At 42.1% G+C, this 9,071-nt stretch overlaps 1 protein-coding gene across 3 annotated transcripts in view; it reads left to right on the top strand.

Annotated features, from left to right (window-relative positions):
- zfhx4 (zinc finger homeobox 4) overlaps window positions 1-9,071 on the top strand; it is a 106,088-nt gene that overhangs the window by 16,829 nt on the left and 80,188 nt on the right. For 2 of the 3 annotated variants that reach the window (XM_029457240.1, XM_029457237.1), the window contains exon 1: window positions 8,423-8,822. The exons of the other annotated variant lie outside the window; for it this stretch is intronic. The gene's annotated coding sequence lies outside the window, so the exon portion shown is untranslated. Of the gene's footprint in view, window positions 1-8,422; window positions 8,823-9,071 lie in introns of those variants that run through there. 3 annotated transcript variants of the gene reach the window in all.

The following is a 9,071-nucleotide window of genomic DNA, read 5'->3' as shown; positions in this document are numbered from 1 at the left end:
AAAACACATTTTTTTCAACAGACATCATTTTATAATTTTTCATTAGAATTCATTTGGAATCTCCAGCAGATGTGTTTTACCTTCTCGTTTGTGTGTCCATGCACACGTCTAGTTTGCACAACTTGGTGTGTGTGTGCGTGCGCGTACGTGTGCGTGTGCGTGCGTGTGCATGTGTGTGTTTATGTTTTCTAATCTCACATCTCACTGTGGGGCGTTCTAAAAGGATTTGTCATTCTCAGCTCAGTTGAGCTGATTGTGAATTAAATGTATTTTTAGGCACCTTTTTTTCTGTCCTTTTGTGAACTCAGTTAGAATTGAGGTCAGGACACACAAACAGACATACACACACACGCACAAATGCACACACCATCTCAGAGAAAGACACATAGCTTTCAGAACAAATCACTGTTGAACTACCCTGTGTGGAATGATTCTGACATTTTGTTTGGGAGAAATAGCATTTAATTGAAGGGAGGGGCGATACGGATGGCAGTTATGCAACCAAGGGAAAATGTCTACATTTCAACCCAAATTGAAAACATAACAGAGTTTGTGTTTGTGTGTGTTTGTGCGTATGTGTGTGTATGTGTGCGTATGTGTGTGTGTGTGTGTGTGTGTGTTGAGGGGTTGCTTGCACCATTTCACTGTTATCCACAGTTTGCTTGCTTGTTTGATTGGGAATTAGTTCAAGTTATGGGGTTTATTCCATCAAAACAATATTGACTTTGCATTATAATACAAAGTAATCCCCCTCTCGTGCTCTCTAAAGTCCGTCTATCTGTCTTAGTTGTAATACATTTGCAGGTATGAAATTTACATGTATGATGAAGAAGTGCAAAGCTCTCACATTGCCACATATTCACTTTGTTGATTTAATTCATTTCATGTCCAACAAATTAATTTTTACAAAATTAATGAGCAGTTAAAATGATGGAAATTATAGATTGATTAATTACATTTTCAATATCCAAGAACAGACAAAGATTACTTAATTTTCCTCATTAAATCATTATTGGTCTCAATAGTTTCTATTAGAATAAATGATATTGTTAAACCATGTTGATATCCAAAGGGAAAATCCTATGTCTTTTGCTCCAACACAATAAGGTCAGAGGTCAGACTCATCCAGAGATCAGGCGTCTGGAGCTGCAACCGACTCAGTCTTTGGCTCAATGATACTTGGGCACGGTAGCTGCTTGCAGAAATGGCTGCTTGAACTCAGGTTATCCAGTTTAATGATGGTCACTAGGAAAGGAGGTTGATGAGCCCTCGTATAAGGACTCTTCTAACGCAGTGATGAAGCCAACAAGCATCTTTCAGGGTCACTGCACGGCTAAAAAAAATGACGCCTCTCTCTCTCCCTTTCTCTCTCCCTCTCTCTCTCCCTCTCTCTTTCTTTCTTCTCTCTTTTGCTCCAAGCGTTGCCAATTTGTCTGAGCCTCATCCGCTAATCCGTGCGCATTTACGCATTGGTCATTGCGCCTCCGGTTGACTTGGCTTGCTAGATAGATGATGGCGTCCAGGCAGGAGACTGACTGTACAAGCTCACAGCTGACAACAATTGTTGGGTGGTAACTCTGAAGAGAATATCTACATACACATCATTTTTGTCAAAATATCACAATTTACTAATTAAAACAACAAGTCATTTATTTTGTATTACACCGTGGAATTAAATTATTCCAAATGATGTCATAGCCTCATTTTAAGTAGAACATTTGTTAGAAATAGGGATCAAACTAAATTGAAATTATTAAAATATCCTAATTTTTATGGGAAAATGCTTATCCACAGGAAAATATTTTAGCAGCAGCAGTGTCACATAAAATAGGCCTGCTGCCAAGGAGAAGTGGACGTAAAAATATTACTTTTAAGTCATGGATAACATATTACTTTGTGAGTGACAAGACCAGCACTGGCTATGAGACACTGCTGACGTTTTCCCCCTGGATGTCGAGATGTCAATCTGTTGCCATAGAACTTGCTTCTCGGTACTGACCGGGTTATTTGCCGTGTTGGGATGGCCCACTGAGTGTCAGAGGAGGGCAGGGGGGGGGGGGCATGGATGGATGGATGATGGGGTGGGAAGGTGGAGGGGGGAAAGTCCCCAAGAGAGAGGGAGAGTGGGGGCTCCTGGGAAGGACCTCTCGGACCACTAAATTGACTTGTTCAAGCTCCTTGGTTGTCATGAAGAAAGCACTCTAATAAGCCGTCTGACAACATACAGTAGAACAGTCTTACTTCCATGAGGCCATTAAATATCAGGCCTTCTGTTATATTTCAAATTATAGTCTTCATGCTTTCATTTTACATTTATTTAATTGTAATAATTAATTTTAACACAATGTGTACAATTGTATATTATTATTATTTTTATTACTTTTATTATGTGTGTTGCTATTATTATTTTTTCCCTGCAATTTAGAATTTTTCATAAATATCATAGCATTTTGGAACATGTCACTGCTGCATATTTAATTTATTTTAAGTAGTTAAATAACTAATTGAGAGTCATTCTAGTTATTTCGATCAGCATTTTTTGATGCTCTTAAATATTTTCCTTCTCTTTGATACGGCGATACAGGTTATTGTTCCCATCCACGGCAGCTTCACAGGTCTATAAGTGTATGTGGATCTGAGTGATAATCAATAGAATTTGGCGTTGAACGGGGCTGGAGGCGGGTGGATGTGTGTTGGGGCATCACCAGGAGGCCGTTTTGGGGGGCTTTATATTCCTCTGTCCATATATGGAGGACACTCACTGGACGCGTGTCTATTAAAGAGGGATCAACAATGAAAAAGATGGGAGGACCAAAGGGCCAAGTGGAAGGAGGGCAGCAGGGCGAGGTGAGACTGAATGGAAATAGCAATGGTGTGTGAGGGAGACGCACATGGGGAGCGGGGAGGGTGTGTGTGTGTGTGTGTGTGTTTCTGAGGGTGTGCATGCACTTTTATAGTGTCGATTTCCTCTCACGAGCGACCGAAATGCGGGCGACAACGTCTGCCAAGTCACCCTTTCCCTCCTCTCTTGTTCCTGATCTTCTTCTACTCCTCCTTCTGGCTCACCACAACACATGTTCTTCTTCGGGAGCAATACTACGACAGCCCCCTGCCCCGCCTGTATCTGGGTAAAGACTTTACAGTCAGGGGCCATCGATTGCTCTTATCAAATAAACAGAGTGGCACCGGCGGCTGCGCGGACCCACCACCCTGCACCTCCACCCCATCCTCCTTCCCCTGTCTCCTAATCTCAAGTCCCCCCTAATTCCACCCCACCTCTTCCCCTGCTCGAGAGCCCTAGCAGCTGTGGTCCGATGTAAATTTTACATGATTGGCACCTCCTTATTTTACCTCCCTCGCCCTCCGCCTGTCGCCATTCCCCTGTTTCTTACCCCTCTTCATATCATGTTGCATATTAATGCACAGTTTATGCAATAGCTCAGCTGACAGTGTGCTATCATGTCCATGCTTTTCCCTGGGAATTTGCATACCTGATTATAGTGGCTGAAGTGCTTGATTGTTGCTCGGGTAGGTTATATGATGCTGAAATGTGATATTTGGTGTGGAGATGGGGCAGTGGGTTGGGGGTGCTGAAACGGTTCCCCTTGACCCTTGAAATACAACGTAATCCTGTGTGGCCCCGTTTGATTAGGGCCTTTTTCTGTCTAATTGTTGTCATCAGGACTTGCACTATCACTGTGCATCTGGAAGCACTTTGACATCTAAGTCACTGGTTCTGAAAAGTGGGGCTCAAGAATCCTCAAAGGTCTGCCAAGGCCACGAAATCTTAATTGTGTCCCTCCCCCTGTCATAATGAAGTTATTTTCATTTTTTCACTGTGATTTCATTAACCTGAAATTATTCCAATTAGAGAACATATGTCTGAACAAAGGTTTCACTTGTATCACCATTAGCGCCTCACTTGAAGCAGGTTTTCAAATCAATAACAACAACAAAAAAAAAACATATTGAGAGTCACAGGGACAGAATCCAATTAAATGGGGACCCTTGGCATAAGGTGTGTCCATTTGGGGGTCCTTGACATGAAAATGTTGGAGAAGCCCTGATCTAAGTGACTGAGGCAAAGGGCTGCATTGACAGTCTTTGTTTCTTTTTTCTCTTCTCTGCTTTTTTCCTCCCTCTCTCTCTCCCTCTGTGTCTCTCTCTCTGTGTGTGTCTCTCTCTCTGTCTCTCTCTCTCCCCCCGCTTCTCTTTAAAAGGGAGCGGAAGAGTGGGCTGATACCGGTCTCATGTTGCGTATGGATTTTCGTTTATATAATCGATTGAAATGTCCCAATACATTGATTTCGGGTTCAGTGTTTTACAAACAAGCGTTTATGGGTCTCGATTTTATGTTAGGGATGATTCCAGTGTGACACCAATGCTCAAAGAAATCGGAGTTGTTGATTTTTAAATAAATGATCTAAATACAAACAAATAAATATTTATTGTTTCATGTATTAAAAAAATATAAAAACTGACTCGGGATGGGGGAAGGCAAAGAAAAAGAGAAACAGGGTGAAAAAGATACAATATTGTGCTGCCTCTCTCCTTAATCAAATAAAGTGGTGCAAAAACACACGCACACACGCACACACACAAAAGCATTTCCTTCCCTCTGAATTTCTCCTTGAATTATATGCCATCACTAGTGTGTGTGATTGCGGAATATTAAATTAAAGTGGGATAAGTCCGCACCGAGGCGGGCTGCGTCCAATCCGCAACTCATTTCCCCTGTTGTAGCACCGCATCACTGCGCTCCTCTCTTTTCAATGACAATGTGCCAAATCTGGGCATTTTGAAAACACTTTCCATATGCTATTATCGGATCGCTACTGAGGAAGAGAAAGACAGAAAAGAAGAAAACGGAATGTTTTATACCAAAGGTACCGAGAGTCTACATTTTTATTTATCTTCTCTTTCAATGGCTTATTATACTTTATGCTTTTTGGGGGATTTAAAAGAGGTAAGAGGAGGAAAATTTGAAGTTTTTATATTGATTGCATATTTATGGACGGTTGTTGGATGGCTTTAGGGCTGAGTGTGAAAACGTCGAGAGAGTTTATGTTGAGCATATATGGGCAAAAACTTCATGTTGTGTCGGTCTTTACTACATTTTCCTCTTTTACTGCTAAAGAGACAATTGTTTTTGCTGACTTCTCTGTGGAGTTTCTGGCCAGCAAACAAGTTGAAGAGACATTTGTCTCATTCATTTCGCTGGAATCACAGAAATAATTCTGTGTTTTTGCAATTAATTGATTTTACAACTCTGCGCCTTCATTTAACACAAATGACTTACACGTGACTTTACATTTTGAGGATTTCTGTGTGCAACATTTTGCTTTTAATGTGCTAAAAAATACAGTTTTGATTATTGCATATTTTTCGAATAAATATTTTTAAGTGCATTTCTATTTGATTTAATAATTGTAAAGTGCGTGGCAACATCTCATGTGGGTGTCATGCGTTGAAACAGTTACACTTAACTTCTTATTGTCTGTTTTATGGGCCTTTGCAAAGCTTGTTTGTGCGTTTGTTTGCTGGACGAGAGTTGGCCAGTGGGTCACTGTGGCAGGTTGCGGGTCAGAGCTGTGGGCTTTTGCGTGTTTTTGTGTGTGTCCTGAGGAGGCAGAGGGGTCAGCCATGCAACCCCATGAGGGCGCCGACGCACAGGACAAACAAGGTGGAAGTCTGTGTGCAGATACAGAACACACTGACCAGATGACCGTTTGTAGTAAACTACACGCGCTACAGAATTGTCCAAATTATTATTTAAAAAAATACATTCAAGAGATAAAAAATCTAACGTAACATCAATTCATATTTTCAGTTTGACTTCAGAGACTATATTGATGGATTAACAATGGTTCCATGTCATGGCAACTCTGTGTCAAGCCTTTAAGGTAATATCTCCGGACGATTCAAAGTTATTGATCCTCTGATGTGGCATCAGATGTGTGTTCAATGCTCCCTTCCACTTGTCAGTAGATGCATTAGAAAATAAAACGCAATGCCTTCGATGTTTGATGATTACACTATAATTTAAATAGTTTAATTTCAGTGATCCTGCTCTATGTTTCCAGTGATTCCACTAAAACATTTCTTAGTAATTTATTTGCAAATACTCGCACACTCGCGCGCACACGCAAACACACACAAGCAGACACACGCAGACACCAGACCAGAGTTTACAGATAAAAATCTATAATTAATTGAGGATACTGCTGATATGGAAATGGGGCGAAATATTAGTTAACGCGGTCTATTGTCAAGCGGTCCTCCGGAGAAAGAGCATCGTCTGCAGGGAGAGAGGGAGGGTGGAGACCAGGGGATTTACAAAACGCAGGAGGGTAAGATAAGCGGTTGCCTATATCAGTTCTATAAAAACGCTTTGTACTTTCTCTTTTTCTTATTGAAAACAGATAAAATAACAAACGCAACTCCGCTGAAAATATCAACAGCGCGCACACATGTAACGATAGAAAGTGGGTAATAAGTACATCCTTTCACAGAAATGAAGATACTCGTATACAAAAAGAAAAATCACGGTGGTTTATGTTTAAAAAAAAAAAAAGTCCTCCGTTTAGGTGTATACAGTCAAATGAGGAAAAAGGTCCACTCCATGCAGCTTTGAGAAGCCCAACGCACGGCCCCGGTGGACTTATTGCGCGTCCGCTTCAGCAGCGGGCTGAGTCGACTCTCCAAGCCGTCTCTGAGCGACGCCTCCCAAGGTTGACAGGCTAGAAAACCCCCCTGGAGGACAGGGAGGCAGCTGCAGCAGTAGCGGCAGCAGCAGGAGCCTTGGATCCGGGTGAAAAGTGACGCCTCTGTTCCTCACCTCGACCCACCCACCCCCTTTGTCAGAGACCTCTCTAAGCCCAGAATATACAGCCTCGGGTCGGGTCGGGCTCGGATCTCTTGGCTTCTTAAGGATCCAGTTGGTGTGGGTGCAGTCCAGTCAATGTGGCTGCAAAAGTAGACCTAGTAGTTCACTTGCCAGCAGCAGCCTTATCATCACATCCCAAGCCCCGGCTCATGCAGTTCAATTCACCCCCAGCTTCGATTTTTTTCCATGAAGGCGAACAAGATCTCTTGATTTTCTCCCCGATTGAGACTGTGTAAAGTCTTCCTCTTGCCCAAAAGCCACTATTAAGAAACCGGGGGGGGAACACACAGTAAACGGTTTGCATTGAGAGGATATAGGGCCAACAGACCGATGCACTTTGTAAGGACACTAAATATAAACGCCAGTGAATGGAGCTTTGAATAGAGAGGGGGATTTTTGTGTGACCCTGTATTGGATTTTGCAGTTTGGCTCTATTGAACCCACACGGGGCCTCGGCGGTCCCGAAAGGGCAGTGATGACTTTCCAACATGTGGTGGATTACTGAGATGCATTGTGGCTTTGATTTTTAAGCTTGAACGTGTATTATGTGCCATGTATGCAACAGATCAGATACAGTTTCCCTCACTCCGAGAAAATAACGAATATTCTGTTAGAGAATACAAAGAAACCTTGCATCCAGGTGTAGTGTACATTTATCACTTTAATGTGTTTGTGCTTTTGTGCATAAATTATGCTACCTATTAAATGTATTATATATGTACAGGCCCGTTTTGATGCGCAAGGCAATACGATTGTGTGGTTTTGATTCTCTCCCTCAGGTGTTTTCTTCCCGTCTGTTTTTATTCACATTAGTGATAAAAAAAAAGAGTTATTCACAAAGTCTCTTTTATTCATTTTCATAAATTTTTCCAAAGCTCATAGAAACTCACACAAGCATTGTTTTTTATAGTATTCGAACATTTCTCCGAATACGCAAAGACTGTTCATTCTGCGCATACTACAAAAAGTAATTCACCTGAAGTGTCATAATCAATAAAATTAAGCTTTTGTAATACACAAATGAGCATCATGGCCAGAACAAAATACTCATCTTGTATTTGTGAAATCAAGAATAAATGAAAACTGTGTTGAAGCAGCCTGCGCTTCATACATACATATCCATCTGCAAAACTTGTTTTTGTAGAAAAAGATGACTTCTAAGTATTTGTAAGTAATTCTGAGTCCAGCATGTTTAGTGTGCAGGAAGCGGTTGTCCATTGTTCTACATGTGATTTGGCCCTTAGAGAGAAACCATACAAAAGGATTTTTCTGCGCGCACAGACCTCTGCGGCCGCCAGGGCTCCGTGTGCGCGTCATTTGCAATGTGGAGACTGTTGATCAACTCACTAATTACACTTCTCTCCTCTCTCCCTCCCTCTCCGTCTCTCTTTTGCTCCCTCCCTCCCTCTCTCTCTCTCTCTCTCTCTCTCTCTCTTCTCTCTCTCTCTCTCTCTCTCTCTCTCTCTCTCTCTCTCTCTCTCTCTCTCTCTCTCTCTCTCTCTCTCTCTCTCTCTCTGTCTCTCTACCCATTCCCAGAGTGCATATCGGGAAATAGACACACAAAGACATGCGCACTCAACTTAATCAGCCATTTTTTTAAACAGGGCTAAAACGATAATAATTAGCAGAATAAAGACATATCGGATTTTCATTTCCTTTCCTCCGTTTCCCGACCCCCGTCCACAAGAGAATCTGCGAGGCAGCCCGTCGACACGTCGTTTCACCGCCACCGGAACCAAAATAAGGGATAGCTCTCTAAACGCTTGACATTTGTGGTTTTACCCCCTTTTCCCAATATAAAGTTGGAGGATTATTGTAATTTTCCCTGTTTTTCCACGTTTTGATTGTCCAATTACGCAAGCCGCTGGATGTGACTGTTTTATAAACCCAAGAGCAAAGAGAGAAGCGGAGGTGACGGCTTTGGAGGGGGAAGAAAGTAAGTTTTTTCCTTTTCCACCTCTCCCTTTAACTTTTATTGAGTAGTTTGGTGTGTGTGTTAAATTTAGGGGTCGGGTATCGATTATCTATCTCGCTGGTGGATCTTTGACATCGGGGCTGTTTGGATAACAGGTGCTGGGTGTTTTTAGTCCAGAATAAAGGCGGATATCGTGATGTTAGTGCAACTCCGGCGCTTTGGCTACAATAAAACAAGCGACTGACAGGGTCGGAGGCGTTCTTACGCATG

The sequence above is a fragment of the Cottoperca gobio genome, chromosome 20 (genome assembly GCF_900634415.1).
Source record: "Cottoperca gobio chromosome 20, fCotGob3.1, whole genome shotgun sequence".
Classification (NCBI taxonomy): Eukaryota; Metazoa; Chordata; class Actinopteri; order Perciformes; family Bovichtidae; genus Cottoperca; species Cottoperca gobio.
This window is presented reverse-complemented; position numbering and strand designations above follow the sequence as displayed.